We start from the raw sequence: 15,890 nt of genomic DNA, 5'->3' as shown, positions 1-15,890 counted from the left end.
TTTGTCTTGCCAGAGTGACCACTTCGCTTCTGAGTGCCCTGCCGGTACTCTACCAATGTTTAGAACTCGAGTAACTGAGCTCCACGTGCTGCTCTTTTTACATTTTGTTTCCTAATTCACCCACTGGTGAGTGGTCCCATCTTTTTATTATTGAAATCTCAGTTTCAGGATCATTATTGCTCCTGTAAGTAGCTGATGTGTTCATTGAATGAATGGCTATTTCCCATTAAAATCAGGATAGATGGTACTATTTCTGTCTCTAAATTTTTTACATTTGGGTTGCACACCCTCCATATCAGCGTGATTTTCTGATGTGTGAGTCCAGGGCTTTGCTGCTGACACCACGGTTGATATAACTAATGATATAAATAGCACCTTCCTGGATCTGAGCAGTCAGGTGGCCTCTGAGAGCATGCTGAGGCCAGGGGCAAGGGGCAGTACCTCTCTGTTCCTTCCATTCAATGTCTGCCCAGGTAGTCATGCAGCTGGCCACACATTCCCTCTCATCCTTCTATGGGGCTCATGTACATCATTCAGCCTTTGTGAGCAGATGAGGCCATCTGCACAGACAAGCGGTCCCTTTCTGAGTCAGAAGGGACTTTTGGGTGGCTTAAAGCCTACTAGCATGTCAGTACATTGGAAGGGCAGAATCAGGTATCGGGTATCGGTGTGAAATCCTTTATGCAAGCCAATGGGCAGAGCGAGCACCCTATAGGGAGGTTCCTGTGACATGTGTCCAGTAGGGCACCTTGTCCTGTGGATTGCAGAAGCAGAAGCAGCTCCCAGAACAGACTTTACCCTGCTTCTGCTGTGGCCAGCTATTCCAGAGCCATGTAACTGCTATTGATGTTTGTTTTAAGCTCTGAAAACAGGTCTTGAGGTGTTGTGGCTCAAAGGTTAGCTGCCCTGCCCTGCTCTGCCTTGCACTTACTAGGAAACAGCTTTTCACACAACTCTCTTTCTTCCAAAACCAAATGGGCTTCTTCTGAAGTATATGCTGGGTCCTAGACATCAGGTAGGCAACGTGGTCTGGACTTGTTCACTTTCTTTATGCTTCTGTTGGAAGGAAGGGAACTGCACTTGCTGCTCATCCACCCATTTGTTCAATCACTCATTTATTCATCTAACCATACACATATCCATATGCTCATTCATTCACTCATTTATTCATTCATCTTTCTAGTCATACGTTCATCCATATACTCATTCATTCATACATCTAACCGTCCATTCATACACACATCCATTATTCATCCATACACTCATTCATTCATCTATCTCTCTACCCATCAATTAATTTATACATTCATTCATATGCACATCCATCCATTCTAAAAACACTAGTGATGATGTGCCGAGTAGTGTGCTAACAGTCTCCAGTCATAATCCCAGGAAAGCAACCCAATCATACACAAACAGATGAGGCAGCTCAGCTCCAAGAAAGTCTTCTTTCCCTTCACCAAGGCTGAGGAGCACCCTGCCTGTGGGAAATGTGCTTGCTGTTGTTAGCAGGCATTACAAAGGTCTGATCAGGAGAGGGGAGTGGGGAGGGAAAGAGAGAGACAGACAAAGAGAGAGGGGGGGACAGAGACAAAGTGATAGACAGACAAAGGCAACAGTGACCCACTCCTTTTCTGGACAGGAGAATAGAAGTCACTAAGAACTATTTTCTTCAAAGACTTACAAAGTCGAGGCAGAGTAAGTTGGCTTGAAACTTGATTTGTAGCCTAGGCTAGACTGCACGTTATGGTTTCAGCCCCCGGAGTGCTAGAATTTTAATCACATTGCTCTATGCCCAGGGCATTTGCTATGATATTTAGGATAGGTTACGTCCCTGCCAGGGTTTGTTACAAAAAAAAAAAAATCAAAAGAATAATTTGTTGTTTTCATCAAGAATATTAGAATGACAGGAAAATATTTAAATGATGTATGTGATTTCCATGACTATAGGTTATAAGTTTTTCTGTACAGTATTTAATGTTTTCAAATCTTTATGTTTGGCTCTATTTACTTTCAGATTTGTGTTTCATTTTTAAGTATTAAGTTATCTCTCCAAAATTTATCTCTCAAAAAAAAAAAAAAAAACCAAAGACTTACAAAGTCAATTAGGTTGTATAAACTAAAGTATAAACTAAGTAAAGGCTTTATCATCAGGCGGGATAGAATGCCTGCCTGGAACCCACTTACTGTGACCGAGTCTGGAGGAGATTGCTACCTGAACAGGCTTTTTCATCCTCCCATTCCTAAGTACTTGAGTTTGAAAGTCAAGTAGCTACAAGGCTGGTTGCTAAGTGCAACAGACTATGAAGGAGGAGCAACAACAGTCTTGGGATCCTGGCTCTTTGGGGGCATTCAGAGGCCACATCGCCTGAGCTTGGAGATGCTAGGGTAAATGAACCAGACTCAGCAAACATATTGACATTTGCTGGACTGGAGTAGCTCTCAGAGACTCCCAAACTCCACCACAGCCCCAGAAAAAGGGACCACAAAGGTGGAACCAAGGATGGATTTTCCATGGTAGGAGGAGACATAATGCATTTGTGTTGGCTCTGAGAAGGTGCTGACCTCCGTCTTTGGTATTTGGGTTCATGTTCTGAAAGACACATGCACTGAAATAAGCAACAACTGTCAGAAGCAATGCTCAGTTCCTTCATCCAGACGTGAGCCTCAGGGCTATTGAACTAGGTCTAGTTGCGCATGCCCAAGATCCCAAGCTGCAGGAGGAAGAAGGCAAGTCCCAAGACACCTTGAGCTGTCCTGTGAGACTCTGCTTTAAAACCACCGAGGGCAGGAGGTTATATAGCTCAGAGGACTTGTATGGCATCTTCAAGGCCTTGGGTTTTGGGGTTCAATCCCAAGAACTGCAAAGAAAGTAAAAAGAAACAAAAGTCCAGGAATGACAATGAATCCCTTGAAAGGAAGGCATCAAAGCCTTAGGCCCCAAATCATTCCACTAGGGTTCAAATGTCTCTAAATAGGTTTCCTGGAAGTAGACCTAGGCAAGATATTGAGGGGAGACCCACACCAGAGGGAAGAATTCATGGAGGACTCCTTGTCCTCTTTCCTCTCTCCACTTGAAGGATCTAGATTTTTTTTTTTTAATTTTTAGCTCATCCTTGTGACTAATAATCTGCTTCCTGGGTAATTTTGCTTTATAAATTATTGTATATTTTTATTGGCCTTTTTATATCACCCATGTCCCAGCTCCTGCGGAATGAAGCCCTGTCTGGAATGTGGCAGTCCTGGGAGGGATAGTCTGCCATGAACTCACAAGGATGTTTGCTCTCAATTTATTTGGCACAAGGAATCCAAGACATTTTAAATATGAACCTTCAGTGTGGGCTGACCCACCTCACTGTCCTTCCCTTACCAATAACACCCTCACTGCTGCAAGAGAACCAGAAAGAAGACAAACACAAACTGCCTGAGGCCCCACTCCAGAGTCTAAACACATGGGACTCCAGATGCATGGAGGAGTCACATCTGGAGGGCTGACACTGGTGTCTAGGGTCTCCCACTGTAGCGTTTTGACAGTCTAGTTCTAGATGGCTCAGCTGATGTTCTCCCTGTGCTTTCTGCTGAGGAGAAAACATTCTTACAGCCCTCTTCAGTTCCAAAATCCAGAATGAGCTCCTTCCCACCCTCCCCTTTCCTTGGACAACCCTCTGCCTGTTCTGCCCCACAGTCTCCTATTCATCCTTCAAACCCCTTGGGAGAGAGTGACAGGCAAGGAGCTGCATGTGAACCTGGGGCTCGCCCAACAAAAGGAACGCAGCACAGAATCTCCCACTCCCACCCTCTATCTTCAGTCAGAACTAAAGGGGCAAGCAGAGCCCTCAGACGACTGCTGCCTGGTTCACAGAGCCCATCACAGCAGTGGGGCAGGCACCTACTTCTCACCCTCCATGAGCCTGTGCAGGCTGCATTCAGTCCGGCCCCAGAACAAGGCTGCCTCATAAGCCAAGCAGTTGTTATCCGAATGACAAACCCACAAGAGGCCACCAGGGCTGAAGCTGGGCATTCCCTTCACTTCCTGTCTTCAAAATCGACCTTCCACCCCAAGACACACCATAAAACAGACTGGCTGACTCAGCATCGTTAGGTATGGGGTACAAGTCAACAGACCCGAAGCAGTTCCGCCTCTCCACACTGCTATGCCTCCTCTCCACACTGCTATGACCAGGCTTTATTAGGGCTCAATAAACAACAAGGTGGGGCCCTACTAACACCTTAGACAGCCAAGTTCAGGGTCAAAGAGACAAGTAGAAGGCATGGAGTATGAACTCGTGTGAGAAAGGAATGTGGCTTTGGGGGAAAGCCATTTGGGGAAACATGGGATGTCCCTCCCCTCTCAGTCCTGCCACTAGCTGGTTTCCTGGGATTGTTTCAGTCTTGTCCACAAAAGTGAAGGTTGGGTTAGATGATCTGTAAGTTCTTTCTAGCTTAAATACTCTATACAACTGCAAATCCTAGTGCCAGCTCCCCTCCCAAGTCTTTTCCCTTTCATTAGTTTTCTAGCTCAGTTATGTCCTGTTTTATCAGATGTCTCTATCTTTTACTGCTGCAAAATGTCCCTTCAACCCCTGGACACAAGGTCTGGTCACTCTGAATGTATTTTTCTTTTATTGTTTAGTGGTGGTCGTCATGGGGTTTGAATCTAGGACCCTTGTCAGTGCTAGGAAAGTACCATGGAGCTATATCCCAGACCTCTTCTTACTTTTTATTGAGATATGTTCTCACTAAATTGTCCAGAGTGACTGTGAATTCACTGTAGCCTCATCAGGCCTCAGGCCCCTGAGCAGCTGAGATCACAGGCCTGCCCCTATCAGGTCCAAGAGGGCCATATTTTAAGAACTTACTTATTAACCTCTGTTCAATACCAGCAGAGTCTGGGAAGCTGGGACATTGAAAACAACATCTCCTCCCAGTCCTGTGCCTGTCCTGACCAGTATCTCTCCTTAGAGCTCCCCCATCACTTCCCAGTTACAGTGCCCCATGCAGCCTGGCAGGAGGCCAGAGCAGTAACAGGCGGCTCTTATCTGAGCTTAGATATAACTCTGGGTGGAGCCAGGAGACATGGCAGAGCTACATAGGTCAGGAGGGAAGTGCTTACAGAAGTAATCAGTCCTCACAGGAGGAAGAGGAGGAAGAAGAGAAAGAAAAGGAGATAGAGCAAGAAGACAGTATAAGAGTGAACACTGAGGGACCACTGAAGCCTAGGATGCTCTTTTAAGATACCCCGCCTACCCTACATGTCTGTCATTTCCTGCCTAAGAAGTCAAGGCAGAAGAAGCAGCCTGACTTGCCCAAAGTCCTATAACTAAGCTGGGACCAGTGGATCACATGTGGATCTCTGGGTCTCAGCCCACTGTTCTTTTCATTCAACTCTGTTGACCTCAAGAGTCTAACGAGGCCAGCAGATCTGCTACAGATGCTGAGAAATGCAATCCTGGTGCACTTGGGGACTAAGTGCCCCAGGAGATGATATAACTGCTTTCCTACCTCAAGGATTCCTTCCTGACTCCCTGTGGTTCTCTTTTCTCTTGAAAAATCACATGTCAGGCTTTTGACACACACATTTAATTCCGGCACTTAGGAGGCAGATACATGTGGTTCTCTGTGAGTTTGATGTTAGCCTGGATTATATGGATTATATAGCAAGTTCCATGTCAGCCAGGGCTACATAGTAAGACCCTGTTGCCAACGTGTGTGTGTGTGTGTGTGTGTGTTTACTTAACTCTTTCAGTGTGTATATGCACATGTACATACATCATAGCATATCTGTGACAGTCAAAGGGCAATTTGTGGGAATCTGTTCTCTCCCAATACTACGTGGATCCTGGGGACAGAACACAGACCATCAGGCTTAGTAGCAGCACCTTGTCTACTGAGCTACCTCACCATGGTTTTCTTTGTTCATCCTCCAGCACAGAATCACGATGAGATCAGAAGTCAGTGAGAAAGAGTTGGGCCTCTTTGTCCCTCCACAGACCCAAATAGATAAGATACCTATACTATCTCTACTATCTCTCTTTTTTTTGTCTCAAGGTCTAGAAAAAGTGCGGGGTGGGGTGGGAGGAGGGGATAGCAATGATGGCAAATTAACCTACTACAGATCTGACCTGTTTAGATCAAGAACATCACAAGTGGGCAGTTTCAAGATCAGCTCAAGGTTTAGGACAACAAACAAAAGAGTATGCCTTTAAAGATCTGCTCAGCAACAGGAGGATGCTCCGGGGAAGAGGCAAGGTCAAGGAATCAATTATTCAGAAACATGACCCAGTTCCTGGGGGTGAGGCTGGGTGAGAAGGGAGCTCACTGGTTACTCTGCTGCAGCAAGAAACACAAACAGTTCATGGGTAAATGACTTGTTGAAGAAAATCTACTTATGGCTAGATGGCCCTTCCAGACCCTCTAGGATTTAGATATGGGCTGGAGTTCAACAGAGAAGAGAAATCATGGAGTTCTGAGCAGTGCCCCAGCTCGGCTCTCAAAGGATGCTGCCTGGGCAGGTTGCTGCCTGCCTAAAACAAGCTTCTCAACTGGACAATGGGGTTGAATTCACCTGCCTGATGGGGAAGATGGCATGGTCTTTTTAAATGGCAAAGTGCAATGTGAACTAGGAATTTAAGCCATAATCATGTAACACTGCACACTTTCCCGTCCTGAAGAAATGTGTAATCTGGGAATGTTTTGGAAAACGACTCAAGGTACCTATTTGGCCAACATCATATTCTCTGTAATTTGGGCAAATTGTATGTTTCAGCTTGGCATCGGAGACAGAGCTGGCGGGTGGGGTTCACATTAGAACTTGCCTGGCCCTGTGTCAAGCCAGGACTGAATGAATGAGCCAGGAGAGACCCACAATGCAGTGTGGGAGGAGAACACATGGTCACTCAGAAACAAAACAAGACAATTCATGGGCTCATGAGAGGAGTGAGCTGGCCAGAAAGGCATACATGTCTCGCCCCACACTTGCTTCAAACAATGCTGGAATTCACCACTTGCTGCCAACCCTCCTCCATGGACATAGTCTGGGTGCTATGTGTCTTCAGGAGAAGTGTTTGTGTGTGTAGTGGGAGTTATCTTAGGCTGGCACACACTGGTCAATCTGGTCCTCTTTGCCTGGATCTGTGCCTAATATTAGGAATTCAGAACAGAAGCTTTTCTTTGAGTCCAATCCACCTATCATACTGTCCCCTTGTGTGTCCTCAGTGCCCACCAAGCCAGCCTCTGAAAGCACCAACATGTCACCAGTGGTCACCTTAGTCTGAACTGGATGGACCCTGCTGCTCTTCCCTGACCTTACCCTCCCTCTTCTTTCAACAGAATCAAGTTCTTGCAAGTCCTGAATGTCACTGTGAGAGAGGCTAGGTCATTTCCCTTGTGTCCCTCTAGCTCAGGGCCCTGGGTGAGTGCCAACAAAGGTAGACACAGGTCTCAAAATGTTCTCAAAGTGGAGTTCACAAAAGAAAGGCAAAAGAGGGGAGAGCAGGGAATGGAACAAAGGCCTTAGTGCTTGTCTGTAGCCCATGGTCCAATTCTCCACTCTACACTGGTTAGTTTTACAACCTGCAGAAAGTCTTTTTAGGCTGGGCCTCAGTTTCCTCACTTGATAATAAGGGGTTTGTTCTAAATAACCTCTCTCATGATAAATGTTTATATTACAAAAACCAGATGAGCCCAGGACACAGAAGATCAGAAGTCTGGTCGTTATGTGTGTCTAACCTGGGGCAAGCACCCTGAAAGCCTGAGATCTGTCACATCAGGCATGGCCACAAACAAGGGAACAGAATACAACCATCTTTCATATGAAGTACTGTGTGGCAGAGCTTCAGGATTCATATGCCCTAAATGAACTCGGGGCTCAGATCCTTGAGTCAACGAGTATCTATTACCCACCTTCCCTGTGCTGGAACTGTGTTCAGCTCAGAGAGGAAGGTTAGAGGATGGCTCCTTGCACAATAGTCTTCCTCAGCCAGTAGGTGAGAGCCAAGTACAGACACCATATTGGTATGTCTAAGGAACCCTCAAAGCACCATGGGAAGACAGGAATTCTACTAGCTCCTCCTGGGAGGCAAAGAAAGCCTCTTAGGGGACATGGTAAACTGCTTCAGAACCATGGGAATGGAGCTAGGGGTGGGGGAGGGGCAGAAAATGGAGCAGGACAGTGAGAAGTGGTGTGGGTGGTGATGGTCTACAAGATGGTCAGTCAGGTATGTCTCCAAGGAAGATCACCCCAGGGCTTTACGCTCGCTTTATACTAAGTTTGCTTTAGTCTACTGAGAAAGTGCCAGAACTTCTAAGCTCAAGACAGAATGACATCAAGTCCAACTGGTATAACATTTAACAGGTTGCCAATGTATAATCTGTCCCATTGCCTAAGGGGGATAGGTCCCCAGAGGATAAATCAAAGAGAAAGCCACAGAAGCGAGCCAGCTGAGCATGGCTGTTTCCTAAGCAAATTATTATGTTGGCTTCCGGTGACCACCCACAAGATTCGGTTACATCCTAATTGTCGCTGTAGAAATGTTTCCACACCTGCTTGGAAGAAAGAGCTGAGAGTTATAAAATATCTCTAGTGATTTATTTTCACATTCAAAGAAAATCCAAATGTCTCAGAGACTTTACAAGGATGAAATAGACACAGATGTGGAATCTGAGATCTACAAGAGAGCTGTCCATGCTTTGGAGAAGCAAAGGACCCGATACCCCTCCCTCATACATAGATGTCCTTTCTAGCACATAAGAGGCATGTTTTGAATACTAGGAGTAAGAATCCCATGTCTGGTTGCTCACACCACTCATGAGAGGAAATTCATTATTTACTGAGAGCTGGCCATGCACAGAGTCAGCACTGTCAGGATCAGACATGCTTTATCTCAGCTGCTCCACACAGACTAGAGGCTGAGGCTTCAGAGTTTGGGTAGCATCTGCCTTGGCCCTACAACATGGCAGGGCTCGAGCCTAAGCTGAGATGCTCAACACTTAGGGTCCTTCCATCCAAGCTGAGGTACCCTGAACATAAAAGCCTGATGAAACTGTGGTGGCTTGCAATAGCATGTGAGGTTGGCAAGTTCTGAGAGCAGTCACCTGATTAGGAGTTAACACCCCGCCCATCATCATCCCCATTACCATGCCCATAGCCCTCAGGGCCTGTGCCAATTGATGAACAGGCTAGCCTGCCTTAGCTACATTCTATCAGCCTGAGCTGTAAGCTTGGTACTAATGCTTCACTAGAGAAGTCAGAGCAGGCAGGAGCCTCAACACATCTAGCCTGCTTCTCAAGGGAAGCTTCCAGGAACAGTAGGTAGAAGTGTTAGACATCCTGAATTTAGAAGTCTATTGTCAGCCTAAACAGAGTTTAAGAAGCCTGGTATCACATCCTGCTCCCTAGAGCTCATGAGATCTATGAAGAACAGCAGGGACATAAGGGGCTCTTTGAAGGTCTGCTTGGGATGCCTGCACAATGGTAGGGAAATGAACATGGCTGGGTCAGAGCAACATTAGTCAGATTCTCAGAGGCCTCTGCACACTGTTATCTAGCCGCTCAAAAGACCAACCAGTCTACATTCTGACCAACAGCTAAACATGTTCTACATATCACAGGTGAGCAGAAGGTCCCAGACTCCATTGCCACCAAAGACCTAGGTGTCTCTATCTATACAACAAAGAGCTTAATATAACCAGTGATTCCCTTCCCAACTGTTTATAGACCCTGGCTTTATAGACAGAGATGACTGTTAATAGACTAGTCGTGGAATTACCTGTGGAACAGGCTTTGCTCTGGCTAGTTACTCTGTTCTGCATTGACAAATCCTCCCACCTGACCTGGAAAGAGCTAGAACTGTGTCATGTGCTTGAACCAAGGTTCCAACTAGCACTAACCACAGCAGTCCTAGGATCCATGGTGGAGCAGCCTAAGTCCAGGCCCACACTTGTTCCTTGACACAAAGCCTCCCTTTGTCATCAGTCAGAATGAAGAAATGCCATCTCCGGGGAACTTGACCTCATGCCAGGCAAAATCTAAGAAGCAGGAGGCTTCTGGTCCACTGTGGACCTGATCTGGTAGAACATGTGTTCCCGTGGAACCCAAGAGCTTGAGAAGCCCAATGGGAGGGAATTCAACAGTCTTCCTTTCTGATGTTCTCCACATCTAGATGTATGGAGTCAGGGTCTTCCCTAAGAACTCTGTGAACTTAGACTAGGCCTGGAATGTTCCTGGCACTCAGGAAATACTTGTTGAATAAAGGCTGGGGGTGTGGCTCAGAAGGAGAGTTGTTTGCTTGGCATGTGCAAGGTTTGGGTTCAGTCCTCAGTACCATTAAGAAAAGAGGGTGGGGACTGTGTGACTTTAGAACCTGGATGTACCAGCACATGGCTGGCTCAGAAGCCACTTGGTATGAGTTTAGTTAGAGACACCAAGGCAGGTTCAAATCAAGCATGCAAAGAGTGAAGTTTTCACACCCCAGCCTGCTGGACAGAGGACAAAAACACAGATTTTGAGCCAACACTGGGATTTACCTCAGGCAGCCAGGAACTTCCGATTGAGCAAGAGAAATGCCTTCATTTGAAGTTTTCCCAGTCAGCATCTGTGGCAGTACAGTCTGGTTCCTTTACTTTAACAAAGTGGTCCTTGGAAAAGCAGTCTCTGAGCTTCAGTTCCTGATCTAAACGGATGGTAGGGGCTCAGAATGCATCTCAGTGGCAGTGTGCTTCCCCAACACCCCCTCCCCCCTCATCACATAAAACCAGACATAGTAGGGTATGCCTGTAATCCCAGCACTTGGGAGGTAGAAGAAGGAGCCTGAAAAGTTCAAGGTTATTTTCGGTTACATAGACAGTTTGAGGCCTGACTAGAATATATGAGTTCCTGTCTCAAATTTTTTTTTTTTAATTTATAATTAACTTAATTCTAGTACCTATTTCATGAGGACCGTTTGAAGGTTAAATGAGATAATATGGTAAAGGACTTAGCCCAGCACTAGTTCTCAGCATGTGCTTGGAGGTGGCGGCATAGCTGTTACTGTCTCATTAGAGTGTGTGGCAAGGGACACACCTGGAACCCTCTGCCTGACATAATCTTTCCAGAAGAGAGAGGAGACATCCTTGGGCAAACTACTTAAACTTTATGCTTCAGTTTCATGGCACACAAAAGACGGTCAATGCTACAGAATAAAGGAGTTACATGAGAGTTACCTTAGAATAGCAGCTGCCACTAAGCATGAGATAAGACTGACTTGGTATTCTTCTTTATCTTCTCATAACAGACTCCACCCCATTTCCCATCCCTCAGCCCAAGATGCAGGCTGAGTATATATGCAGTCTTTTCTGAAAAGCCCCAGGAAGGTCTGGACCCCAAGGTCAAGTCACCCCTTAGACTGGGTGGGATAACTTGAGAGCTGCCTGCAGCTGAAGGGGCCACTAGAAAGGGACTATGGCCCAGGAAGGCTGTCAGTCAGCTGTTCTCCTCCTGGGGTTGGCTGGATTCTTCAGAGCCTCCTCTGGCACCTTTGAGCATATTCCTGTTTTATGTAAGCTTCTGTTCCTTAAACAGAGAATCCTGACAAACAACAGCCCCGAACAGATGGCTACTTTATCACCACCGAATCTGCCCAGGAAGGAGAGCTAGCTGTCCAACCACAGCAAGACCCAGGCAGCTGGGACAATGCAAACAAAGGCAGCAAGCGTCTGTAAGCAGCAGAGAGAGGGGTGTCCACTGTGAGCCCCTGGATTAGTACTCTCAGGATACAAGAATCTGCTAGAACAAGACCAAGCAGCCTGGTCCTGCCGTCCCTGGCAACAACCTGGTCTCAGACTTTGCCGTAAGTATTTGGAAAGTAGGAGAGAAAGATAGAAGAAAGCTAGAGTTGATTTTCATTGAATTCAAAGTGGTACCCCCACCCTGCAAAATTAAAATAGCTATTTAATATAGCTCTTTGGAGGAGGAAGAAAGGGGAGAAAAGAGGAGAGGACGGGAAGAAAAGCTGCCTTGTTGGAGTAACTGCCCTGTTTGTAGGACCGTACCCAGTCTCTGCTGTTGTTCTGAGAGTCACCTGATCATTGGCCCCCTTTCTAGATGAGGGGGCTGAGGGTTATAGTGATCAATCGCCAAATTCACCAATCACATGGCTCTGCCTCTGCCTCCCCAGGTCTTGTTTCCATTCTAATCCCCCTGCCCCAGTCTCCTCTCATGGATCATTTCTGTTGACACTGATCCCTGAGTTCAGAATGGCTGAAGGACATTGTTGTCCTGCTGTGCTCTCTTTCCCTGACCAGCTGGCACAGGAAGTGGCACCCCTCCAGGGGAAGGGACTGCCTGAAGGCAGACAAGAGAGAGAGAGAGAGCTTCAGCTACCCCAAGTATGTTTCAGGGCAAGGTACCTTCTTTCCACCTGAGAATTTGTAATCTGGGGAGCTGATAGGATAGTTCAGTGGCTTCAGTGTTTGCCACCAAACCACAAGGACCCACGAGTTTGACCCCAGCACCCACATGCAAATCAGACATAGTGCCATGGATTTGTAATCCCAGTATTGTGGGTCAGAGACAGGCAGATCCTGGGGTTCACTGGCCAATGAGCCTTACTTACTTGGCAAGCCCCAGACCAGTGAGAGATCATATCTCAAAACACAAGGTGGATGGCTCCTGAGAAATGATCCCCCAAAACTTCTGGCCTCCACACATAAGCATACACAAGCACTCATACATACATGAGCACATGCGTGCACATGCACGCACACGCGCACACACACACACACACATACTCACAGAAAAAAATTTAATCTCTAAGAGCTCTATGTGAGTCTCAGGAGACCACATGATCAAGCACACCTGCCAGAATCCCATGGGGAGCTGGGGATTTGTTTTTGTTCTTTGTTGTCTGTCCCAGGAGAGTTGGACTTAGCAGGTAGAGAGACTGCAGTGCCTGGCATGAGGTGTTGAGTTCAACAAAGTTATCTTTGCTTGGTCTCACTGTCTCATTACCTTCCAGGCCAGCACCCAAAGATAATCTATTTTTCTATTTTTAGATAGACTGACCCAAGCCTTCTAGTAGTCTCTTAACTGTCCCCAGGAAAGAAAGTTCTACCTTCAGGTAAGTTTTTAAAGGTTTTTAAAGTTGCCAAAAATAATAAAATCTCTAGCTTGACAGCGAAAACAAATAACCAAAACACACTAGCCCCCACCTCTCCTGCAGTATTAGCCTCATGAACAAGCATGCTTAACTGTCTGCCTCCCAGTTCTCATAACGCCTAGCACCCTAGTATACAGGAGTAACTCAGGCAACCAGTTGGGGAAGGCCTGTCCAGACGTAAACATTGCCTGGCACAAAGGGACATAGCCAGAGGCAGAGGTGGGAGCTTCCAACATTTGCTGGAGAATGAAGTTGAAAGCTATGGTCTGGAACCATGTGAAAATTCTCCTGACATAGCAGTGGGTAAGAGGCAAGCAGTGGGCAGGGTCTACACTGTAAGCCAAGCTTGGGGGTCATCACCAGCCAACCCCTAGAGGATATGTACAGCATAGAGTCTGCCTGACAGCTAGAGGGGGTAGTAGCTATCCCCATTACAGGGATCCCTCAGGTAAGTATTCCATCCTTTTCCTTATTTCTCTCTGCCACTCAAACAGTCAAAGCAACTGGCTTATCTTTCCTCGTGGCTGGATTTGGTTCACTTCTGCTGGCAGGTGAGAACTGGTGATAGGTTTATAGCACTGGCTGGTTGGTATTGGAGGAGGAAGCACAAAACCCAACTTGGGCCTGGGGCTCAGGAAGTAGAGGGAGCAGGAGGAAAGGTACCCCATGGTGAGGCCATAAGGGACATCAGCTCTGAGTCAAGTGATGCCCTTTGCAGAGGGATGGCGTCTACTTCTAAAGCTGGAGTGAGAGCTAACCCTTGGCTGCTCTTCTCCCCACTGTGACCAGACTCCTGACAGAGGCAACAGAAGGAGGGAAGGATTTATTTTGGCTCACAGTTTGAAGAAACCAGTCCATCATGGTGGGGAAAGCGTGACAGCTGGGACTCCATCAGTGGTGGCAGGATGTCGATATATAACTTATTTTATCTTGGCAGATCAAGAAGCAGAAGTAGGTTTGGCCTAGAACCTTCAGTCACAGTCCCTACTGCCTATTAGGTCTGCCAGCTAGACCTCCTGTCCAAAAGGTTGTCCAGCCCCTCATAACAGGACCACCATCTGGGTGCTAAGAGTTCAAACATACAGCTCTGTGGGAGATATCTCATATGCAAACCATAACAACTAACATGCTAAGATAAAAGTTGCCATATGTCAACCCTTTCCAGTGAGGCTGGAACTGGGCACAGAGCACTGTTCACAAGTCCAATGTTTCTAACATGTGAGCAGGCACCATATGCTGCTCTCTTCACATGAGGACATAGAGACCCAGAAAACTAAAGCATCTATACGAAGTCATATACCTCAGAAGGAGGAGAACATGATCCCTGGTCAGGCACACTTCACTAGAGTCCCAGCCTCTGAATGGCAGCCTGGGATATGGCAGATGCTGAAAACATAACCCTAGGAAATAGTGCTCCACTCTGGAAGCTGCTAAGTTCTGAACCAGGGACTGCTGGCTCCCACCATGGAGGCAGATGGAGAATGGGGTGGAAAGAAGTGTAAAGAGCCTTTCTGAAGTAGGCAGTGCTGGAGCCAAGCCTGGGAGGAGGAGGATGGAAAGGGGAAGTGCTGCAGAGCCAGAGCAAAAAGCTGAAACAGGGGCACTGCAGGTAGCAGGGCATTGGATGCTAGGAAGACAGGCCAGCATGGAAGCTGGGGAGTAGCGGTGTCCACCTGGGGGTGAGAGGGATCTGAGCCTCTCCACTGGGAACAATTCTACTGGGACTTCTGTCACCTAGAGCCTGGAGGCTCTTCATCACCTGCTTCTTTAGTAAATTATGGAGTGCGTTCACAGGCACGTGCACTTCAAAACCCAGCGGCTTCTTCTCTCATGGCAAGATGAAAACTCAACTCCACAGCAGGTGTGTTTGAGCTTCCAGTCTGTGCTGCTCTGCTAACCTGCCAGGCATGGATTCAAACCCAAGCTGAGAATCTAAAAGGTTGCTGCATGCATGTAAGAAGCCTCTAAGCCCCAGCGTTCAAGGCTGCCAGGGAGAAGAAAGGGGTGCTGGCTCAGCAAAGCTGGAGGCTTGGAATCCTCCCAATAAGGGGTGGAGGAAGCTTTTCTTACTATAAGCACTTCTTCAGGACCCTTCCAGTGAGCTGAACTTTTCTGCTGAGGGTCCCTGAGCCATGGCACCCATTTTAAGATCTGGCTTAGCCACACTTTAGCTAACAGCATAATTACCTGTTTCTCCCCAAGAAGGAAACATCCCCATTGTCTCTGCTTCAGTCCCCAGCATCCTCTGGGCCTCACACTCACACTGTCCCTCCTCTTCGGTGAAGCCTGGGCCCCTTCCTGACCCCTCCCATCCAACTGCAAGATTCCCCAAAACTATCTCTAAGCCCCACTGTCTGTACTCCTCACTGGATGCTAAATGCTTGGTTCCAGCCCTGACTTCCGACCACAAAAGGGAAATAGGGGTGGCCAATGATCAGCTTAGGCCAATCTTTCAGTGTATACTTGGTCTGAGAATGACAGGGCCAGAGAGCAAAGGGCGGGAAGCAAAAAGCAAGACTACATTGAAGTGTGCAGGTGCTCTACCCTCCTCCCCACCTCCTCTAGGAAAGGGCTGTGAGGTGATTCATTTCCGGTGTGGCCAATCTGAGATGATGTCCCAAGGCCTCCTGGGATGAGTAGGGACATCCAGTTCACGTTTTTTTACCTCAAGTCTTTGGGCAAATTAAATTTAGATATAGCCCAGACTGGTCTTTGAGTTGCTGTAATCCTCCAGCCTCGGATACTGAGTTGAACATT

General features: G+C 47.1%; 1 protein-coding gene across 23 annotated transcripts in view; it reads right to left on the bottom strand.

Moving 5' to 3' along the window:
- The window catches only part of Mical2 (microtubule associated monooxygenase, calponin and LIM domain containing 2), a 189,827-nt gene that overhangs the window by 158,845 nt on the left and 15,092 nt on the right, over window positions 1-15,890 (bottom strand). For 2 of the 23 annotated variants that reach the window (XM_034505078.2, XM_076940966.1), the window contains exon 3: window positions 10,525-10,670. The exons of the other annotated variants lie outside the window; for them this stretch is intronic. The gene's annotated coding sequence lies outside the window, so the exon portion shown is untranslated. The remainder of the gene's footprint in view (window positions 1-10,524; window positions 10,671-15,890) is intronic. 23 annotated transcript variants of the gene reach the window in all.

The sequence above is a fragment of the Arvicanthis niloticus genome, chromosome 1, assembly GCF_011762505.2.
Source record: "Arvicanthis niloticus isolate mArvNil1 chromosome 1, mArvNil1.pat.X, whole genome shotgun sequence".
Lineage (NCBI taxonomy): Eukaryota > Metazoa > Chordata > Mammalia > Rodentia > Muridae > Arvicanthis > Arvicanthis niloticus.
This window is presented reverse-complemented; position numbering and strand designations above follow the sequence as displayed.